The sequence below is a fragment of the Sminthopsis crassicaudata genome, chromosome 2 (assembly GCF_048593235.1).
Source record: "Sminthopsis crassicaudata isolate SCR6 chromosome 2, ASM4859323v1, whole genome shotgun sequence".
NCBI lineage: Eukaryota > Metazoa > Chordata > Mammalia > Dasyuromorphia > Dasyuridae > Sminthopsis > Sminthopsis crassicaudata.
Window position 1 is genome coordinate 672,113,313 of NC_133618.1, and position 23,617 is coordinate 672,136,929.

At 54.5% G+C, this 23,617-nt stretch overlaps 1 protein-coding gene across 1 annotated transcript in view; it reads right to left on the reverse strand.

The window, feature by feature from the left end:
* SGMS1 (sphingomyelin synthase 1) overlaps positions 1–23,617 on the reverse strand; it is a 176,985-nt gene that overhangs the window by 24,297 nt on the left and 129,071 nt on the right. The window lies entirely within an intron of this gene.

The following is a 23,617-nucleotide window of genomic DNA, read 5'->3' on the forward strand; positions in this document are numbered from 1 at the left end:
CGCGCACAGTCTCCAGGAGCCCACAATCCAACGGGAAAGTCAACCAGCAGATCCATACAAACAAGCAACAGGGGAAAAGTCATAAAGAACCAGGAACTGGGACCGACTTCCTTTTGCCGATGGATTTTATTAGCCGGGAAGGCGAGCGGCCAGAGGAAGAGGGATATTCTAAACATGGGGGACGGCAAAGAAAATGACCAGAGCCAGAGGGGAGGGTCTTGACATGGGAGCAAAGCCACAGGAAGGGTGGAAAGACAGGAGGGGGGCAGCTTGTGATGGACTTCAGAGGCCAACCAGAGCGCGTTGTATGTGACCCTGGAAGTAACGTGGAGCCCTGGAGTTCACTTGGGAGGGGGGGAGACACCACAGTTAGGTATGTACACTCTGACAGCTGACTAGAGGACGGATTGGAGTGGGGAGATGCGGCAGGAAGCTCCCCCAGCAGCTACAAGCGAGGGGTGGGGAGGGTCTGCCCTGCCCGAGAAATGAGAGGTCTCCCTCCGTGACATTATCCACAAAGTCTTATATTTTATTCCATTTTTAACTTTGGAAAAAACAATAAAAATAACTTCCTACATACAATTAGGCATTGGGGGAAAATCACTATATAAACGAATCTTTTGCAAATGAGTTTATTTTACATGTAATACCAAAGATCGTTTTATGACTTATTTTTTGCGTTTGTATCCACGCCACTAGCTACTGTTCTTAATGACTTTTAATTAGCCGTGGTGCTAAATTAGATTTGCTCGCTCCGTTTTATTGAAAAAGAAAATAAAAACTAATAATAGGGCATTTCAAAAGAGAGGCAGGGTAATCATCTAAATGGAAATTTAATGGCTATTTTAAATGCACTACAAGGTATATGGGTACATAGAGAGAAACCATCATTAAGCATTACACCGAAGAACTGAAAAGAATCCGCTTCCGCATCGGAGGACTTTTTTTCTTCTCGTCGCGAGTAAACACTTTGAAAATAGATTTTAAAAGATCGTTAGTTTAGATTAAATACATATCTTAACTCGGGTGCGTCATTTGGAGTCAACAAATCCTAAGTAGGTCCCCAAACGCCACAGTGTGGCGGGCACAGGATTAAAATATTTAACAAAATAAACACAAATGTAGCACAAGAAGAAAAGCCAGACCTTGGATCGGTGGGGAGGGGAAGGGGGGAAAGTGTCAGAGATGGGGAGGAAGCAAACCCAAGGAATGTTTCTTAAAGGTTCACTCTGCTTCCGGCGTTGAGCACTGGACAGTCCAACGCCTGGACTCCTGAGGGTGTAGGAGGGATGGATAGATGGGCAGAACACCCCGGAGCTGCGGCCTCCTTCTCCGACACCTCGAGAGATTACATGCTGGGGGGAGGGCATGAGAGGGCACTAAATAGATAAATACAACATAGGAACGTGGGAAAGATAATTTCAAATGGACAGAGCAGGAATAAATGGGGGACATCCTAAAGGGTCTCAAGTAGGTGCAGGATGAAGGAAGCAAGAGATTTCAGGAGGTGCCCTCAAAGAAGCCGGTCCCTTTCCTTCTCTGCGCCCCAGTTTCCCCATCTCTAAAATGGGGGAGAATGGAACAAAATGCTCTCCAAGGTCCTCCTTTAAATTTCCAAATCTCACGATCCTGGGCAAGCTGACATTTCTGAGCAGGAAGGGAGGGCCTTTGGAGATCTCTGCAAACGAGAAATGACGAAAGGAAGGTCCAGAGTTAAATGCCCCTGGTTCCTGAGGAACTTGGTTCCCGGCAGGGTAGGAAGGAGGCCTCCTGACTCCGGGTACTTTCCAAGGACACCTCCAATGGCTCAACCACACCCCAGGACATGGAGGAAATGGCTTCAAATAAAGAAACCGGCCAGACTAAAACACCAAGAGGACACTGTCTGCACCTCCAAAAACAGCAATCAGAAGAAGGGCGGGAAGGCCCTTCCATGCCTCAGAGTGGGGCCCTGACGGCCCCAGAGACCCCATACCGCCTCTCCACCCGTTGTTGGGGAAACCTCAAAGGTGGCAGCCTCAATCCGGGGAGCGAACCACATCAGCGAAGCTGGTCACCCAGAAGCCCATCTACTACAGAAATAAAGGTGCCCAGATTCATCCAGGATCCTTCCGATCAAAGAGCAAAACCGCTCACTCTTGAAAATCAGAAGAAAAAATGGCAAAAAGAAAGTTATGAAGATTCTCTGCCAGGTACAAGTGTCGCCAACACGGGAAGTAAGAGGCGTCCCCCCTACGTTGATTCTGGTCTCGAGCAGACACTCTGAAAATAGATTTTAAGCACGTCTCTTAACCCAGATGCGTCGCCCTCTCAGTCAGCCTCTGGGCCCAGCCTCGTTCTCACCAGTGAGGGATCGGCGGAGGCCGGAGGGTCAGTCACCAAGCCGCCGAGTGAATTTGTATCTGGGTCTCCAGGACTCTCTGTCGTCTAGAGACTCATCTGGTGTCAAAATGCTGAAAAACTTGGTCAAGACCAAGAGGGACCTAGAGGCTGTTACCGCGAGGGTCCAAGAGCTGCCGATGGTCACCCACAAATGGACCCAAGGGCCTCATTTAGCTGGTGCAGTGTGAGTGGAGCACCGGCCCTGGCGCCGGGAGGACCTGACCTCAAATCCAGCCCAACGGGCAGCATCTGCTGTGTGACTCTGGACAAGTCACTTACCCAGACTGCCTTGGGGAAAAAAAGAAGGGTAAGTAATCTAACGACATCTACAAACTGTGGGCCGGAGGAGCACTGTGAGGTCCAGGGCCGGACATCCACTGCTCTGAACTCCCTCCACTGATGCCATGGACACCCTCTGAGAGGTCAAACACACCCAGAACTGCTTATCTCTAAGGCGGAGCCCTGCTTGAAGCTCCCTTTTGTGCAGTAGAAAGGATAACCAGGCATTAGCACTTAAGGCCCCCATCCCTTGTAAGAGAGGGAGTGAAACTTTTCTCCTTCTCTGGCTGGAAGGAAAGCTTCTTATTTCCTGGGTGTGAAGTGCCTTCCAGGAGCGGCAGGCAGCTCTCCCCTGGCTCTGAGGGTCAAGTTCTCCTTTCCCACGGGGAGTTTCTGCTCTCATTCTAGCCAGAGCCGCCCAACCAGGCCCATGTTGCGGCCTGAAGGTTTCCTTTTTCTTTTACTGGACTTTGAGCACAGATCTTACTCACCCCAGGGCCGAGAAGCACCTCCGGCTGAGGGAGGAGAAGTCCTTCCTGAACAGACGCTACCTGGGCCGGGGCAGGCCACAGAAAACGGAGGGCCACGGGCAACAGGCTGAATCCCTGCCGGATCTCAGGGGATGCTCAGGGGGGCGGGTTCCACCTATGGAATGGCCACCGGCCCCCTGATTAGAACGCAGCGCGCTGCCGTCCCCCCTCCAGCAAAGGGGAGTCAGGCAGGCAAGGGAAAGGACAAAAGGCCCCCAGGGAGGAGCCTGGGAGCTTCCTCAATGTGCCGGGATGAGGCTGACAAAAAGTAACTCGCTCTGTGTGGCCCGGCTAGGACATATCTGGGGCAGGATCCAAACCCCGGTCTCACTGCCCACTCTCTTGTCGCTAAAGCTGAAATGACTGACGAGGTCCATCCAGGGCAGGGGAAGGTGATCTGAGAGGGGACGGCTTGGCAGAGCTGCGGCGGGTCCAAAGGTGACACCTGCAGCCAAGCTGGCAAGCCCGGGCTTCGGAGGGCACGTTACCCAGGCTGGCACTAGCACCAGCTGCAGGCTCTTGGGGACAGCGACCTCAGAAAGGCGGGAGACCAGGATACTGAGTGGAGGAGGCCGCTCCCTGGGAGAAACAGGAATATGTGATCATCTAGAACACAAACCCCCGGTCTGGGGGGCCCATCCCCCAGAGAGCCGTCCAGACCATGCTGGACAGTGGAAGGGCCCTGGCTCCGGACTCTGAGCAGCTGCGCTCAGACCCAAGCTGGGAGGCTCAGGACGTACAGTGGGCACTGCCCTAAAAGAGGGAGGCCGACCCTGGCCTCAGGTCCCTTCTAGCCCCAAATCCCCTTGGGATCTCCGAGTCTCAGATTCTTTATCGTGGGTGACTTTTGCCCTTGCCATTGTTCGGTCATTTCCATCATGTCAGACTCTCTATGGCCCTGTACGGGTTTTCCTGGCAGAGATACTGAAGTTTACTATTCCCTTCTTCTGCCCATTTTACAGATGGAGAAATTCAGGCGAGCAGGGAGACGTTTCTGGGCCAGACTCCTACAGCTAGGAAGTGTCCGAGGCCAGATTTAAACTCAGAGAGATGAGTTTTTCTATCTCCAGGCCCAGCGATCCACCCACCACACTACCTGGCCACCTCAAAACCGGCTCAGACGCCCGTGAGCTGTGTGAGCCTCAACAGGGCATTAACCTTTGTCTGCCTCAGGTTCCTCATCCGTAAAACAGATAATAGAATTGCTTCCAACCCAGGTTGTTACTGAGGCTCAAGACTAAATTCCTCAGCCCAGCACCCGGCACTCAGCAAGTGCTACATAAAGTGAGCTGCTGTTGTATTATTATTATCTGTTAAGTGAGGGGGTTGGAGTGGATGGCCACTGAGGTTCAGACAGTGGAATTCAAACTTGAGTTCTGACCCAAACCCAGCTCTCTTTCCAAGACATCACACTCCCTCCTTAGATGAAATGTGCCTCAGACCCAAAGGACTTGCCCGATACCCAGCAATGACCAGGAAAGTTGCCAGCATGTGGCTCCCCCCCACAAGACCACACAAAGTGGCCAGCATGTGGCTCCCCCCACGATCCCACCACAAAGTGGCCAGCACATGGCTCCCCCCCCGGATCCCACCACAAAGTGGCCAGCACGTGGCTCCCCCTCCCGATCCCACACAAAGTTGCCAGCACGTGGCTCCTCCTCCCACGAGCCCACCACAAAGTGGCCAGCATGTGGCTCCCCCCACCCGATCCCACCACAAAGTGGCCAGCATGTGGCTCCCCCCACGATCCCACCACAAAGTGGCCAGCATGTGGCTCCCCCCCCGGATCCCACCACAAAGTGGCCAGCACGTGGCTCCCCTCTCACAAAGTGGCCAGCACGTGGTTCCTCCTCCCATGAGCCCACCACAAAGTGACCAGCACATGGCTCCCCCCCCCCGATCCCACCACAAAGTGGCCAGCACGTGGCTCCCCTCTCATAAAGTGGCCAGCACGTGGCTCCCCCCCACAAGCCCACCACAAAATGGCCAGCACATGGCTCTCCCCCCACGAGCCCACTACAAAGTGGCCAGCACGTGGCTCCCCCCCACAAGCCCACCACAAAGTGGCCAGCACGTGGCACCCCACCACAATCCCACCACAAAGTGGCCAGCACGTGACTCCCCCCCAAGAGCCTACCACAAAGTGGCCAGGACATGGTTCCCCTGCCACGAGCCCACCACAAAGCAGCTGCTCCTGTTCTGTTAAGACTGATGATAACAATAATAAGGCTGTGCTTGGATTCACTCAATTGTTCTCAAAGCTAATGTGTGCCACAAGGGGAGATTTTATGGCAGAGCAAGGGAAAGATGCAGATGATGAGAACTGGGAGAAGGGCATGGGAGGGGGAGGACGCGAGGGAGACAAGATGGCCCCACGCAGCTGAAGGATGTCACGTGCAGGAGACAGGAGACCTGCTCTGCCTGGCCCCAGTCGGGCACAGAGGTGGTAGTGATTTGTCAGAGATCCCTAGGGATGGCCTGAATTTGAACCCAGGACAACTCATAAGCCTGCTGCAGACCCTAACCCAAGAGAAGCACAATCTGAGAGAGAGACAGAGATACAGAGAGAGCAGAGGAGAAGGGGGGAGGGGGGAGAGAGAGCACTCGCTCCCCGTCAGTCAGGAAGGGAGTAATCATTCCCAGGCCCCGGAACGGTGCTGGGGCAGGTAAGAAGTACCGGGCCCGACAAAAGCTTCCGGCCTGCTGAGGAGGCCACACCGGCCGTGTCTGAGGACCTCTGCCAGACACACGGACTTCCTGACGGACAAGCCTGGGCCCAGCACCACTTAGGGCGCCAGGCTGCGACCCCAATGGGCCCGGCATTCTCAGCACGGGCACCCGGGCACTCTGGGGAGGGCAGAGGGGCCCACAGGGCTGCGAAGAGAAAGATGGGGCTCTGTCAGGAGCCGGGAGCTCCCCAAGGAGGAGAGGGCAGCGGCGGGGAGACGTCACCCAGTGTCCTCGGATTACCCTGGACAGTTAAAAACCCGAGCACCAGGACGCTTTCTTCCACGTTGTATTTCTGGAAAGTATCCACCCTGTAGGGGAAGTGAAGGGATCCAAGCCAAGAACTCCGGCTGGTCACCTCTGCCCTCCCACCTTTGGCCCCTCTCTCCCTGGCTGGGACAGGAGTAATGGGGGCAGCCACAAGGACTGGCAGAGAGAGGGAAGAAAGGAGGAGGGGGCCGGTGACCCGACACATCCCGGGGGACCATTGGAGGGTGGCTGGGGCCGGGGGGGGGGGGGGGCCGCCCCTGCCTCCACTTCCTCACTAACGATACGGATAATGACCAGCATAACAGCCCTCCGAGTTCCTCCGGCCCCACGCATCCAGCTTTCTGGTGAGATGACCGGAGGAATCCCATTACAAACGGCCGCCCCGTGCCGGCTGCGGAAGCTCTCTGCCGGAGGGCGGCTCGTTGCGACATCCCGGCCGGAGCACGTGTGAGTTATGGTAACAAAGGTCAGCACCAGCTGCCAGAGGCCGGACCCGCCACTTAATGATTATCCCAATTAGGCAAGACCTTCCCTGGCCAGAGGGAAGGGGGCATCTGGGCACCGGGACGGAACACCAAAGGGCTGGACTTTACAAGGCCCGGGATCCTCTGCCCCCCGGGGCTCCCTCTAACACCAGGGCCGGGCCGCGGCACAGCCCACGCCCCTAACAGCTGGCCATGGAGTCAAGCTGGGGGAGCCACGGTCCCAGGGTCCAGGCAGAAAACCCAGGTTCAGACGCGGCCTTCCTGACACTCCAGCCCAACGTCCTCACCTCAGAAAGAGAATAATGGGGGCAGCTGGGTGGCAGATAGAGCACCAGCCCTGAATTCAGGAGGAGCCGAGTTCAAATTTGACTCAGACACTTCCTAGCTGTGTGACCCTGGGCAAGTCACTTAACCCCAGCCTCAGAAAAAAAAAAAAAAAGAGAGAGAGAGAGAGAATACTGACAGCCCTTGCCTCCCAGGTGGCAGCAAGAATAAACTGAGCCATTTGTTTCTGCAGGCCTTAAAGGGCCGTGTAAATAAACATGTGCGACCTTTGTAGGCCCTCCCTGGAATCCTTCACGCCCAGCAGAGCAGGGCTCAGATGCCCCACAGTGGTCAGCGCTCCCCACCTTGCAGTGGTCAGTGCTCCCCTTCCTAACTTTGTAATCATCAGAGCACCGGACTGTGCTAGCTCCCAGAACACAAGCTCGGAAGGCCGGGAGGGAGTCCTCCCAGGCTGCCTTGGGATCCTTCGGCCCTGGCAGGAGGTCAGCACTGGGCATCTGAGCTGGCAGACCCAGCAGCTAGAGGAGGGCTTTCCGGCTCAGGCCCACAGACGGAGGCCAGCCCTGTGGACCAGCTAAATCCCAGAAGCTCATCCTCTGGCCGCCGCGAGCTGACCACAGCCTGAGGCCTCGAGCACTAGCCAAGGGGACAGCTACCTGGTACCTGACAGTGGGGGGAGGGGGGGAGAGAAAGACAAAAACAGGAGGGAGAGAGAAAGGGAGAGGGCTGGGGGAGAAGAGAGACAGGGAGGGAAGGAGGAGGGAGAGAGGGAGAACAAGGGAGAATCAGAGAGGAGAGAAGCCAACAAATGAGCGTCTGATGAACTGATCGAGATAAATTACTAACACAAGAATGGCCGATGAGCTAAATCCTTCTGGGAAACTGGAAACAAGTCTGGAGAAACGGGGCTTAGGCCGAAGCCCTTCAGCACACGCCGAAACCCATTCTGGAGAAATGCGTGATTTTAATATGAAAGATCAAACCACCAAAAAACGGAAGAGAGAGAAAGATCCGTATTCTTCATGTCTATGGGAGGGGGCGTGTTCTCAAACAGGGGAGAGGGGTAATCACAAAAGATAAAAGAGAAATAACTTCGATTACAGGAAACTGAAGTTTCTGCAAAATAAAAAAAAAACTTTTTGGTATCAAATTTCCCTAATAAAAGTTCATGAAAATCAACGGGGATTATCTTTATAAAACTTCAAAGCTTTGTAAAGCATTTAGCCCACTTCATGGCACTTGGAAACACTGGTTTTCTTGCCCTCCTGGTGCCCAACACAACAAAGTCATTCTTCCTCAAAGGATTTTTCCCTTAGGGCCTTTATTCCTGGGCTCCAATTACCCAAGATCCTCCAAAATCATTGATTTAATGGCCTCCCCAGTCTGAAGTTAAAAAACTATAAAATTGTATTAAAACAAAACAAAGCCTAACAGCACTTTAGCAGAAAGCAGTTGCCCGAGTATAAAACATAGGAAAAGCCAATATTCCTTCATTTTCACATTCATTTATTTAAGGCATGAAGTTTCATTAATTTTTTTTTTAACTTATTTGTTTGTTTGTTACAGGGCAAACCCTTTGGAATACAAAGACAAAACCTGACTAAGCCCTTGCCCTATCGGTTACAAAGTTTTTCTTTTTGTCTAATAAACAGGGAGAGATAGAAATAAAGTAGCAATTGTTTTTTCAAAGGACATTTAAAATTTGCTCAGAAGAGAACATCCAGAGAACCAGAGGGAAGCACAGAGTAGCAGGACAGCTTTGAAAACTATTAAGTATTTGGACTTACTATATTCTTAAAAATAAATTATACTCCTAAAATTTTTTTTAAAAAAATAAAAGTAAGAAGAACATGATGGAAATCTGCATTTCATGAACAATCCTTTTGCTGCTTAACTTTTTGTTGCTTAACCATTCTTTGGTGTTTCACTTTAAAATTTGTAAAAAAGACAAAATAACCAGAATGGAGAGGAGGAGGTAGAGATCACTCAGGGCAATTTTAATCTTTACCAGGGGGAGGGGAAGATGGAGGCTAAGTACCAGTTATGGAGAGATGGGAGCAAGGGTGAGAGTCATGCTAGCTTCTAGCTTCTCCTGGTAAACCCTGTTTTTCTTGGATATAAGGGCCGGGGAGCTGGGTCTTAGAAACAGGAGATGCTCGCATCTGCACCCTGGCTCGAATCTGTGTGCTGCGTGCCAGCTTTGGGGGCAGGCCCAAATACCACACCAGGATCTGCTTCCATCACCTCCTTCCCTGGAAAACAGCAGCTCTGAGGCACGTGGCCAGGGAGAGAACGACACACTCCTCTGATTTCTAATCAGTCCCATGTCATCTCAGGATTGTTTTTAGTTCTTTGTTTATCTAGCTCCCACTTGGATCTTAAAGGGGCCAAAAATCCAAGTCCCAGAACTTTATGATTCAGTTAGAAATCAAATCACTTAAAATACACTAGAAAGCAGAACTTATTCCACATTAATCCAACTTCAAGGTTTCAGAATAAGAGGATATTAACAATGATGACAAAAAGAGGGGTTCTCAGAACATCTGATAACAGGAGGCTAGAAATGTACAAATATACAAAAAGAACAAATTCCACAGCTGGAATCCAAAGCCCCTCCAGGAGCAACACCCGCCTAAGGAGCAAATGTGTGTCCGGAGGAGAAGAGTCCGTGCTGGCGGGGCAGGAGAAGGTCACCAGCCCCCAGAAATTCCAAAAAAGAAGCTTTGTTCCCTGCATTAAGTGCTCAGTGCAGAGCACACATTGGAACAGGGCAAATTCTGCATCTATTTAGCACCAGAAGTTTGCAGTCAACAAACTACCAGTCTAGGAAATGCAAACTTCAAACTAACTCAATTCTCAACACAGACAAGCCTCTTGCCCACAACCACTCAGACGTGACGCGGAGCTTCAGAAATTTAAGAACAAAAAATGCCCCGATAACAAATAATCCCTAAAATTGAGAGAAAGAAAAAAAAAAAAAAATCAAAATATTGAGAACTAGAAGAAATTAAACCGATGTGTGGATGGCTCTTAGCTGCCCCTGGATATGCTAGGCTTTGTGGCTACAAATATTAACTCATTTGCCCTTCACAGCCCTGGGAAGTAGGATAAAACCAAAACAGACAGGTTAGTTGGCTTGCTGGGATGTCTGAGGCTGCATTCATTACTCAGGTCTTCCTGACCTCGGGCCTGATACTCCACTATCTCTCAGTCAACAACATCTACCCACATTGATTGCCTATAGTCACCAGATGTAACATTGACTTGTAAAAATCGAAGCGTAAAAAACATTTTTAATAAATGTCATCACATCAAAAGGTCAGAATTGCCAGAGTGCATGGAAACAATTTGAAATACTGAGAATAGCAGAAGAAATCAGCACTGTGGAGGAACAGGAAGGACTCAGATCAGCCCTATCCCCCTTCTACCTAGGAGGATGCTCTTACTGAGCTCACTGCGGATGAATGTATCTTCTAATGTTCTTATTCAACTACAAAAGCAGTCCCCAGGCAAAAGCAACCAGCAGGAGAGCAGGAGTGCAAAGGTATACACACGGTCCCTTTAATATATAAAATATTTCATATATATACATAAATATGTGTGTATGTATATATAATATATATATATATATATATATATATATATATATATATATATATATATATATATATATATATATATATATATGTATAACATATAAAATATTGGGGGCAGCTAGGGGGCGCAGTGGATAGAGCACCTGGAGTCGGGAGAACCTGAATTCAAATCCAACCTCAGTAATCTTGTGTCTCTGCCTCCTCATCTGTAAAATGAGCTGTAGAAGGAAATGGCAAACCAGGCCAGTGTCTGGGCCAAGAAGACCCCAAATGGGGTCACAGAGAGTCGGACACGACTGCAATGACTCAAGGATAAACAAAGAAATGAAGGTCCCGAATGTGGAGAAGCCATATTTAGTCACAGGACAAATGAAGGTCGCGACTAGGGAGAAGGAAAGAGTTACAAACCATATCCACAGTATAAGTGGGAGACCCACCCCCCACAAAACAACAGAGGATGAGGCTGCAGAACTCCCAGCCGAACAAGCATGGCCCCAGAGAAACACGCCAAGCCGGCCCCAGTTACTCCCTCGGAGAGGCAGGGGCAGCTCCGTAAACTTAAAATCTTCCTTAGTTTCAGATTTGTAAGACGGATTGATCCATTCTGAGCTCATTTTTCCCCCTTATTCCTTTTGTTCTTGAATTAAAAATATACACATAGGATGTCTCTGAGAAGGAAAAGGGAATGCTGACAGAAAGTGCCAACAAAAGTGTTAATAAAAAATTATTCAAATACAACAGAAAGAATGGAGCATTCGGCTCTCTGGTATTCAGTGGTCCAAGGGCCTGAAGTCTCTGTGGCCTCATCTCCATATAATCTGAGGTTTATTATTGAGGGGAGGTCCCCGGATTCTGTAGCAACATCTACAAGAGAGAGCAGCCGTCCACAACTTTCAGGACCGTGTTTGAGTTACACCGTGACTGAAACAGCCAATCACCGCTCAGCCACAGACTCCTTTCTTTTCCTCTCTCTCTCAATCCAGTCGGGGTGGGGAACTCCTTCCACCACAGCACAGTCTCTCCTCTCCACACCGAGGACTGATCTGGGGCTTGCTGGGAGGCAACTGGGAGCGGCCTCTGGGTCCAAGGTCACCTCTGATCCATTCTCTCTCTACCTATTGTCTTTTTTACCCATTTTACAAGATAAAATAAGTCCAAAGGTTTCGAGGCTATTTTCCTTAAAAAACAAAGAAGTGAACGCTGAATTTTTTTTAGGAACGTTAGGAATTAATAATAGGTAAGTTACATTACATCTACTTTATGTCATTTGATTCTAGGAAGGAGGGGTCATGATGTTCCTCCCACTTTACAGCTGAGAAAACTGAGGCAGTCAGAGCGACTCGCCAGGATCACACCACTAGGAAGTATCTTAGGTTGGATCTGAACTCGGATTTTCCTGACTCCAGCCCTACAGCTTGTTCCTGGTCAGCTCCAGGCTGGCCTGCCCCAAATGCTCCCCCTCCCCACCCTGGCTTAGCCTGGACGCAGATCTTGGCCGATGGTCCCTCCCCGGCCCCTTCCCCCTCTCCCCCCTGAGATGATGTCTCACTCACAAAGTACAAATCTTGTGCACCCCTCGCTTGCCGCGGTCCCCTCCATTAGAAGGGGGCTCCCTGAGGGCCGGACCCAGGCCCAGACCCTTTCTGGTATTCCCACTTTAGCAGAGCTCTTGGCCTGCAGGGAGCGCTTGATGAATGGGTGCTGCCGGACCAGTGGAGACACAAAGTCCTGGTTTCCTCCTGAGAGTTACCCAATGGCCCTGTGGGATCTTCCCAGGACACCGCCAGGGGGTCTCTGTCACCTCCCCTGTTCCATTCCCTTAATGCAGCTAAAGATCAGTCAGCAAGCCTTTTAAAGCTCCTACCTAGGCCCTCTCCAAGTTACGGATTCATGGTCTGGCTGGAGGTGAGGGCCGGGCAGACTTTAGCTACTTCCCGGAGAACGCTGTGTTGCAGGGACACTTTCTTGAACGAAGCGCAAGGCTACAATAATTCCGCTGCTCCGGGGAAGTCCGCAGAGGAAGAGGGGGCAGGCCTGAGATGGGAGCCGCAGCCTTTATTAAGAGGCGGGAGGTAATTGGGGCCAGAATTCCTGCCCCAAAGGGTTCCAAGGCTGGTGGATGGAAATCATTTCTCAGTAAAACAACTTGGGGAAGAACGGCCGTCCTACTGCGTCCACCCCGTCCATCCTGTTCGCATCCTGGAACTAAAGCCTAAAGGCATCACGGCGGGGAGGGGACCGGAGTCTTCTGCCAACGGGCTTTGACACCGTGACAAGATCGGGACCACGCTGACGCCAATATTGGCCCAAACCAAGGGAGGCAAAAAAAGGGGGCTTGGGGAAAAAATAACAAAAAATAAAATAAAAAATAATGTTTAAGAGAAAGAAACCAACTCGGAACTAAAAGGAAAAACACAGGATTAGGCTGGGTGGAAAAGCAAGTTTCCCGGCAGTCCCAGTTCTTTTCTTCTCTAAGAGGGAGGAAGAGGGATGTTTTTAGGGCTGAAAGGCTGGCTCAGTGTCTCCTTCCCCCTCTGGACCCCTCTCTAGGCCCCTTCCGGGCCTGCATTTATGATGCTCTGGAGTCTGAAGGCTAGGCCTGGAGTTAGGACGGTCAGCGGTCAGGAGCCGGAGGGCAGACCCGGAGCTGGCTGTGGCCGGCCAGCGAAGCCCAGGAGTTACCCCATCCGAATGCTGCGCAGGCCCATGCTCCTGCCTCTGCTCTGGGGGACAAGCGTGTGATCACGGGACGATCTGTGACGTGTGGGGAGTCCGCTCTCCTGCAGACTGAGTCCCCCGGCCCAACAAAAAAGGGGATTTTAGTCACTGTCTCCCCTTGGGGGGTGATGGTACCTGGACAATTTCCTTCCTAAACTAAACAGCGTGGGGACCGGGACCGGGACCTCCTTCCCTCTGAGAGAAGCTCTTCACTCTTTCCTTGGCGCTCCGGGGAAGCCAGCAGATCCTTCTCTGAATAATGCCTAAATGCAGAAAATAAAACCCGGGGAAACCGATCCTCGTGAAGGACCGAGCTCAGAGAGGAAAACCGCAAGGGGAGCGATCCCAGATCACCCCGTAACTCCGAAGCGCTCGGTATGTCCACAGCAGCAGCAGCTGAAAAGAGCTGCGGAATTCTGGGTTTTTAAAAAGTTGTTCGCCTTGGAAGACAGCAGGCGTTTTCTCTCTGGCTTTCCCTCCCGTTCAGCTCTGTTCTCGGGCAGGCAGGGCAGGTAGTGCCTCTCCCCTCAGGGACTTTGCATCTGAAGGGCCCGACGGCTCCCTCCCAGTGCAGCCCGCTCCCCTGCTTCCCTCACGGGTTATTTATTACAAACGAGCCCTGGCCTCTCCTGGACCCGTGGGATCCCGCACAACGACGGCTTCGGACGAGGCGTTGGCTGGGGACCCTCACAGCTCGAAGTCTAAAGGGGAACCTGTGCCAAGCACACAGAGAAATAATTGTGGAAGAACGTGTACAAAGGGCAAGAGCCGAGTCCGCATATGAAACAGAGCCAGAGTTCGGGGGCAGCGAGGTGCCGCAGTGGGTAGAGCACCTGGAGTCAGGAGGACCCGACTTCAAATCTGGTCTCAGACACTTAACACTTCCTGGCTGTGTGACCCTGGGCACTTAACCCCGATTCTCTCAGCCAAACACAACAAAACAAAATCAGAGTTCAAGGGGCTTGGAAGGCTCTTGCACGAACCAGCTGAGCCGGGGCTGTTCAGCCAGAAGCCCGAAGGGTCAGAACTAGGGGCAAGGAGCCAAACCACAGCCTTGGCTTTGAGGAATTACAGACTCGCTGTGAGCCTTCAGGCCCCGCACTGACCTGGCGAGGGTCTCCCAGGCAGGCCGGGCGTTCAGATCCTTCCTCACAGACCCCCCCGCTTCTCCTGCTGAAGGCCATGGGTCGCCAGGGCGACCTGAGGAAACCCACTATATTCCCAGACACGCGGTAACCCGTTAGGTAATCACCTGGAGAAAACACTACTCTAGGCCAGCACGTAATAACTGGCAGGTGAGCCGGCCACATTCTGAACCCGAAGAGCAAAGGGCTTTCGATCCTCTGGGCTCTGGACCACTCGCCCTCCCAGGCCAGCATCACCCCATCGAGTCCCATGAACTTCGCTCCTGCAGCCCATGGTCCCACCGCCATGTGGGCACATCAAAAGTTAAAAGAAGCCAAACAAAATGCCCGCATCGGGAACAAGGCTTAAAGGTTCAGGGCACGGTCCCGACCACCAAGGCCTTATGTGATCTAATGGGGACACAGCCCAGAAGACTACAGAATGGTAGGGTTGTCATAGTGACAGAGGGAGGGGTGAGATCCTCTCAAATGGCAGGTGGGCCGGCCTCGTACCTCCTCACGGTGCAGCGGTGGCCTTAAAGAGAGGTCCGAGTTCTGGCAGGGCCCCTCCGGGGCCAGAACGGCCTAGAGGACCCCAGCAGGGCCCCTCCCGGGCCAGAACGGCCTAGAGGACCCCAGCAGGGCCCCTCCCGGGCCAGAACGGCCTAGAGGACCCCAGCAGGGCCCCTCCCGGGCCAGAACGGCCTAGAGGACCCCAGCAGGGCCCCTCCCGGGACAGAACGGCCTAGGGGACCCCAGCAGGGCCCCTCCCGGGACAGAACGGCCTAGGACCCCAGCAGGGCCCCTCCCGGGCCAGAACGGCCTAGAGGACCCCAGCAGGGCCCCTCCGGGGCCAGAATGGTCTAGAGGACCCCAGCAGGGCCCCTCCGGGGCCAGAACGGCCTAGGACCCCAGCAGGGCCCCTCCCGGGCCAGAACGGCCTAGAGGACCCCAGCAGGGCCCCTCCCGGGCCAGAACGGCCTAGAGGACCCCAGCAGGGGCCCATCTGAGCCAGAATGGTCTAGAGGACCCCAGCAGGGGCCCATCTGAGCCAGAATGGCCTAGAGGACCGGTCTGGTGACCCGTCAGGAAGACAAATCTGTAGACACTCATCACTGTCTCCAAGTGAGACAGTGAGTGACCACGGGGCTGGGATGTAACTTGTCACCAATGAAATTCCTTTTTAGAGCACCTCAGACCCGGACGACATGCTGAGAGGAGGGACCTAGTTTTGTCCCTCTCCTCCCAGGCCAGCTCGGCTCGGCTCAGGAGTGTTCCTGGTTCTGAAGCTGCTTAAGCCCAAATGGTGTGCCATTCCTACAGAAAGCCCGAAGACAGCGCCCCGCAGCAACCCGTCCCCTGCCATTAGACAGCTCCCTGTCCCCTACCTGAAGGCAGCTCCCCGTCCCCTGCCTGTCCCCCTGCCCTCCCCTTCTCTCCTCCAGATTAAACACCCGCAGTCCCTTCAAGTGATCTTCCTGTGACACAAACTCAAGGTCCCTAACCTCCACCCTCCCTCTCACCAAAGGCTTTCCTCAAGCCGGACTCCCCAAACTGAGTCCCCCAGAGGGGCCCCCTCACGCCGGGGCCAGCTCTCATCTCCCCGACTCCCATAAGGCATCGGGGGGCGCACCCCACAATCAGTCCGGGAGAAAAGGGGCTAAATCTCGTCCCAGAGCTTTTCAACCCCAATCATCTGAACAGCTACAGCCCGGGGCCATGGGAGGTCAGAGGTCAGAGGCACCAGTGGGACCAGGAGTGCTGCTCCCCAGCCCGGCCCTCCACCTTCCAGGTCTTCCCTGAAGAACAGGTAAATCCAGGGGGGCTTCCCGGCAGCTCACCTTGTCAGATCAGTGACCCATGGTGGGCCAGTTTCATCTTGGAAGGGCTAAAAAGGAGAGGAAATGACCTTTTATTTTTTCCTTTGCCAAGACTAAGAGAAAGGCACCCCTACATTATCAGGGCTCCATGCAGGCTCCTTTGGGAGGAAGCCAGTTAAGACGTGGACCTTAGAAAACAAAAGGCCCTTATTGTGGCCAAGGCTCCCAGGAAAAAAGAACCCAGACCGGCTGGGTAAGGGGACTTGCATAAGGGGAGGGAAGCTCCCCGCGCAGGGAGGCTCTACTTTGGTTTTCTGGGGAGGGGGTCTAAGTATCCAGTAAGAGGCAAGCAGCCAGGAACATGCTTAATAAATCAATCAACAATCAACCAAGGAAATGCATTTATTAACCACCTGCTAGATACTTAGTATCTAGATACTTTACTAGATCCTTTAGTGCTGAGGAGATAATCCTGGCCAGCAAGGTCGGGATGAAACCTCAGAGGGACTTTAAGGTGTCCCTTCAAGTGCCCAACACTTAGCTCAGGGGGTTGTATGCAGCAGGCACTAGATAAATGCTTAGGGAATAAGGACGAGTGCCCTGGTACTGCTCAGCTGTAATCCAGAACAAGCCACAGAACCACAACTATGGGGGGTCTACGTTCTGCCTTTGTCCCACGCAATCTCTACGGCCAGGGACAATTCAGCAAGCCTTATTAAGCACCCACTATGTGCCAGGTACTGTGCAAAGTGTAAGAGGCCCAGGGGGGGCTCGGGCTAGTAGGGTCACAGCCTCTGAGGGACCCAAGTATAAAATTGGAACTTTAGGGGCGGGACTGACCCAGTGCTTCCCACCATGCCAGACACACAGTAGGTGCTCGGGAAATGTTCGATTGAAATGTTTATGGGGTTTTCTCTTCCAGGAGTCCTTGATACCAAGGAAATCCCAAGGGCAGTGCACACCTGTGTCACTGTGCCCGGCCTGGCACACAGTAGGGAGAGGAGCAGGCCTGTGACTGCCCGGGCAAGGGCACCTCCACAAGGCAGCCTGCTTCTAGTGCCGCCCGGGGTCTGGGAGAGGTTCTGAGACCAGAGAAGTCACATTGTCCCGGCTTGTCCAAGCCCACTTCCTGGCTTTCCATCTGCTACTCTTCTGGGCTGCTTCGCTGTACACAGCAGGTGACTAATAACTGAACAGCCGGGGAGCCACACAGGGTAACAGATGGGTTGCCCAGAGAACCTCCTGCAGTCCAGAAGGGGAGAAGTTGGAACTGGGAGAACTTTAGGGCGACAGAACCCCCAAGCTCCTCCATCCTGCATAGGAGGAAAGGGAGGCTCCCAAGGAGAATCCAAGCAGGGAGGGCCCAAGGTGTTTAATCCAATCCTTTCTCCCCCTCCCCCCAAAGTCACAGAGGGGTGCAGCCCGGCCGGGCCACAGGCTCCCAAGCTTAGAGCCGGGGTTCCGAGGTGCCCCCCAAAGCCTCCTTCCTCGTTCCAGGCGAGGACACGTTTGGTTAAATGCCCGGGCTGCCGGGCACCTGAGCCATTTTTCCTGTTTGATTTCGCAACGTTGACTTCCAAACTCTCCCGAATATCTGATGATGGGAACGGCCCAGGGCGCTGGCACCCGCCTCCTTCCCAGCTGGCTTCCCATCACTCCCCTTGGCTACCGGACGCCAGAACCAAACCGACCAGCCTCGCTCTGTCCCCTACGCCAGACTGTTCTCACTCCCAAGTCTGGAAGCCAGGGGGCTCTCCCCTGCCCTGCCCTGCCCTGCCCTGCCCAGGGCTTCGGGAGGTTCCCAGGTGTGGCCTTTCCCTCGCCTGCTCATTATCTAAAATCAGATTATGAAATCCAGACCCCCCTCCCCCCTCGTAGGGACCAAAGGGGCCTTCCAGCCCGGCCTTCTCTTACACGGAAATAATTGTGACTCAGAGAGGGGGGAAAGGGCAGAGCCAGGATTGGAAAACTGGGCCCTGCGTCCAAACCCAACCTCCCCTCTCTATTCCCCTGCCTCCCCCACATAGGGCTGACTATCCCCTGAGGAGGTAGGACCCCTCCCCCTTCCACCTCCACTGCAAAGTGGGCTGGTTGGCCTGACCCTCAGTTTACCCAGGGACTTACACGCCCACCTGAAGCCAGCGTTGGGGCCGGGTAAGATGAGGCAGCCCCCCCACATTGCCATCCACGGCCCCGTTTGTGATGGGGACATCCCAGCCCAGGGCTTCGCCATGACTGCTCCGGGTCAGGCCTTCCCGGGACCCCCCTCACCTCTCTGCTGCCGCTGGACCCCCAACAGTGGTCCTGCCCAGGCCAAGGAGACAGAGCAGGCGAGGGCGGGAGGAGCCATTTCTACCCATGACCCACACTCTGAAGTCTCAGAGATTTCGATCAAAAGTGGGGAGGGAGGCCCTCCCTGGGATGAATCTTTGGAGGTGGGGGGGGTTAAAGCATCAGAAATTCCCAATAATTTTTAAAAGACTCAATATTTAGATTAAATAAGGCTTACTAAGGGAACAATAAATGTCAGTCGGGATGGGGGGGGAATACCCATGATCCCTCAGGGCAGGCAGCACAAAAACAAACTTGGGAGGAACCTCAGCTTAAGAAAATTAAAATGCCCCAGAGACAAAGAGCAGAAGTTTTCAGTCATCCCAGGGAAAGGTACAAGCAATAAGGGGGCTGTGCGAGTGAAGGGCCAAGCCTGGGGCCCGCATGCACCTCCAGGTTCAAAGCACTTCCCTCACCCTCCGGGGCGGGTTTCCGAGCGTGGGGGGAAAGGGGGGCGAAGGTCCAGCGAGGTCTGGTCACGTGCTCCGTGAACCTGAAAGTTCTGCCTGAACGATCATCCAGAACGTTATTGTTATTCTCAGCCCATTTCCCAGGCTAGGAAACTGTGGCTGAAGGTCAGGTGCACGGTCTGATGGATCCCAAGGCTGACGCGCTTTCCTTTACAGTCATAGACCCTTCCCACAATTCCTGGGCAGGTGATCTGTGCCCTCCCTTGGGGCAGACAAGCTTCTAGCACAGGCTAATAGGCAACAAGTGCTAAAAAACGCAGCGGGCCCTGACCGGGGGCTCCGCGGCCCCTCTGCTTCGGTCCAGATGTGCGTCCAGCCCTGACCGGGGGCTCCGCGGCCCCTCTGCTTCGGTCCAGATGTGCGTCCAGCCCTGACCGGGGGCTCCGCGGCCCCTCTGCTTCGGTCCAGATGTGCGTCCAGCCCTGACCCGGGGGCTCTGCCCCCGCTCATAGAGAAAGGCAGCGGGCTCAGCAGCTGCGGCCCTGCCGGAGGCCAGACGGCCCGGTCCCGTTAGCCGGCTGCACTTGGAGCCGAGCCCATCGTTAACCCCGGGCAACAACAGCCCGTCTCCCCAGGCTGGCGTAATGAGTCTGTTGTGCTCAGACCATGCCGGAGGACCCAGGAAACACAAAACCTCCGACTATAAACACTCTAATTGTGGGCCTGGATACCCAATAATTGACCTCAAAGGGACTCGGGCCTCGCCTTGAGACGCTCGGCAGAGATCAGGGTCAATTATCGGCTGGTTCAGCCGGCGGTGGAAGGAGCCTGGGGGCCGGCGACTCCTGCCAGCGGCAACCGCGGGGCTCCCGGCCCCCCCGGAGAACACGACAGAGCCCTCGCTTCTCCTGCAGTCCAGGGAGACAGGGACCACCCCACTGGCCCCCAATGGCGGTCGGAGGATTTCCCCTTCCACAGGAAGAGGCCAGACTCCACGACGAGCCTCCCCGGCGGGGCTTCTCTCCAGGGACCTCCAGGGTCCCAGGGCCGGCAGGACCTCATCTCCGAGAAGTCCTCGGTCCATTGATGAGCGACAGTGGAGACCCCTGGTCCTTGCAGTCCGGTCTTCAGATTAAGGCCAGGATTTGCTTAATCAGCGAGTGTTTGCTAAGCACCGAACGCCGGGGCCATCTGGGAACAGAGCTTGGCCCGAGGAAGGAAGCCGCTCATCCTGAGAGGGACCCGGGGCCTCCTGGGCTCTATGGGCCAGACCAGGAGCAGTCAGAGCGAGGACTTGGAGGTGCCCCCCGGACCAGTAATCCTTGCAGATGAGCTTTCAGAACAGGAGGCGAGAAGAAACTGGCACAAACAGTGCTCTGCACCCCGCCGCTCCCTGCCGCTCCAGGGTCACGCCTTACAGCTGCCCCACCCCCTCCCCGTGACCCAAATACCCTGGAAGAAGCGGGTGATACTGGCTTCTCCATTTCCCAACTCCGTGCATTTGCAATGGCGGTGCCCCACACTTGGGACGCCGCCCGCCTCACTTCTGCTGGCTTCCTCCGAGTCACCGCCGGCCCTCTTTACAGCTAGAACTCTGCCCTTTGGGTCTCTCCATTTTATCTCTTTTTTTAATCTCTTTTGCTTTCCCTGTATTCCAGGGACTTAGTGCAATTCCCCAGCTTGGGCCTCGAAGGCCCAGGAATCCCAGGAAGCCTGTGCCAGGGCGGATGGTCTGGAGAAACCGCTCCACGGCCTCCTAGACAGGGGCAGAGGGAGCCTCCAACTTTGGCTGGGGAGAGGCGGGGCAGGCAACCTCATCTGAACCAGTCAGGGCACCAAACATCCCGAGCTAGAGGAGCAGCCAATTTTGTTTTACTTTTTATTTTTCTGAGACAGTTGGGGTTCAGTGACTTGCCCAGGGTCCCACAGCCAGGACGTGTTAAGTGTCTGAGGCCGGATTTGAACTCGGGTCTTCCTGACTCCAGGGCTGGCGCCACCCAGCTGCCCCCAGAGCAGTCAACTTGATTAAACGCCTGCTGTGTACCAGGCACTTGGGATTACCCATCCCCCTTCCAGTACCTGCTGTGGGGGAAGCCACAGGAGAGAGCGCCCAGGCAAGATGGGGAGCAGGATCAGGAAAGCCCCTGAACCAGAGGAACTTTAAACTGTGGAGGGGGTTCCCAGCTTAAGGCCCCACGCCAGTGCGGCTCTAGTTACTTCCCTAGAAAAAGCTACATAAAAGGCGCACACATACCCAGCCTTAAACACCAACAGAGGACAACCCAGGTGGAGGGCAGAGCCTAGACGCCTCATGGCCCACTCAAAGCCTTCAAACAGGATCCTGGGTAAGGGAGGGAGGGACACAGGAGGCCATGGCTCGGCCCCGCCGGCCGCCCGCTCCCGGAGAAATCCCATCCCAACAATTCCAGCCAGTTATAAACCGGCGACTTCAATCCACGGGACAAAGCTCCGCTCAGCATGAGGCAGGAAGGGCGTCAGCCGAGCAGCAGCTCTTCCAGGACTCCACGAAAAGCACGACGGAAACATCAGGAATGAGAACGGCTACCCTTTCTACTGCGCTTTAAGGCTTACGAAGCATTCTAAGGAAATCACCTTTACAGCCCCGAGAGACAAATGCTAGTATTGTCTACGTTTGCAAAATAGGGAAACCGAGGCAGATCTCGTGGCCGAGATGGAGCCGTACCCAGTTCCTCCTAGCTCCAGCTACTCTGAACCGCCTGGGCACTCTGGGAGTTCTTCCTGCTGCTGGGCTCAGTGAAGGACAGAATGGCCGCAGAGCGCGTCAGAGAAAGGCCCGCTGTTCGCCCCATCATCACGACCCTGCGGAGATGGTGAACGGAGGGTCCCAGAGGCCACAATGATGTGGTTCGTCCGGGAGTCTCGGGACCAGGCCTTATTCTCCTGACTCCAAGGCCAGATCTCTTTCCTCCTCCTCGGGGGCTTTCTCTGACAGCTGCGAATGCTGAATTCATCTCCCAATGATAGGAACGCCACCCCATAGCGGGCTCCCGGGCACCAGGAATAGAGATGCGGCGGCGGCGGGAGAAATCTGAGCTCCCCTCCCACTCCCACACCTCACCCGGTACCTTTTTCCCGGCACTGCCCCAACCGGTGTTTGTCCGGAGGTGCTCACTAAAGCTGAGGGAAGGAGACGGCAGCGGGCCAGACGGCGGCCCCGGCGTTCGTGGCCACGACTCACCCACAGAAGCTCTGGAGCTACTAGCCAATAAGCTCCTTAAGGTCTCCCTGACCCAGAGCAGACACCTCATCAAATGTCTGTGGTGAAAAGAAGCAAACCTTTCGGGGTCATCTTCATTCACAAAATAGAGTGCAATAGAGATGTCCAGGAGCTCACGCTGTGGAGCAAGAAGGGCCGGGGCTCTAGCCAACCAACGCGTGGGAAAGCAGTCTGGGCAGGATGCAGAGATGGAGCAGCGAGGGGCGATCGAGGCACGATGGCGTTCCCAGGGCGGTGGGCCCCAACTTCCAGACGCCAAAGCTCTCAAAAGACTTTGCAGGAGGGGAGCGCAATGAGCAACGCTCTGTTTGCTGGGTCAAGCCCCCTCGGACCTTTGCAGGCTTGTCGGAGCTCCCTCCTGCCACATACGCTGCAATCCTGCGACACGCCGCTCCCTCCGTGTTTTCACCGGCCGTCTCCCATGGCTAGAATCCTCTCCTCTCCTACTGGCTTCGTTCTAGACTCAGCTCCAGCCTCGCCTTCGGCAGAAAGACTTTCCCAGACTCAATTCTCAGGGCTTTTCGCGGGTCGTGAATCGACCTTCGTTCTGACACTACCTGGACCTTCTCGGACATGTCTGTGTCCATGTCCCCTCCTCTACTGGACCAGAACCTCCATGTGAACAGAGGCTGGTTTTTGCCTTTCTCCTCGTGCCCAATGAACTTATCTGCTGACTGACTGTTAACACAGCATCCTCGCTCTGGACCTGGGGGAAACCACCCGACTTCAAGGAAGAGGAAGCTGGGGCCGGAGACAAGAGGTGATTTTCTACCATCACACACATGCCGACGTGCGATCTGAACTCAGGTCCTCCGACGCCCAGGTCAGTGAGACACACGCCCCTTCATTCCACTGACCAATGGCTGGCTGTGGGTTTTGTGACAAGGCAACTGGGGCTGAATGACCTGCTCAAGGTCACACAGCTAGGAAGTGTCACGTGTCCGAGTTCCTCCTGACCTCGGGCCAGGGTTCTACCCGCTGCACCACCCAGCTGACCAATGGTTTGTCGCTCGGACGCCTACTGTGACACAGCTCTGACGGGCAGAGCAAAGGAAACTGGGCTGCAGAAAAGGGCACTTTCCCCGTTCTCATCCATACTCCTCTTGCTCAGGCACAGAGGCTACGAATGGAGCCGAGCATCGGCCAAGAGACCTGACCTTGAAGAGGGGCAAGAGGGCGCAAAGCTGCCAGGTGCCACTGGAGCGAAGCCTTGGCCAGCGTCCCTACAGCGAGCTGCCCTTTTCCAGAGTGAGTTTCTCCTCTGCCCGGGCCTGTGGCCTTCAGACTCCGATAAGGCCCCTGCGCGGGCAGGAGGCGGCGGCCTGGCCTCCTTCCTGGATCCCCCCGCCAGGACACCTCCAGACAGACAGACGGGCTCTCCTCGGCAGGGTCTGGGTCTGG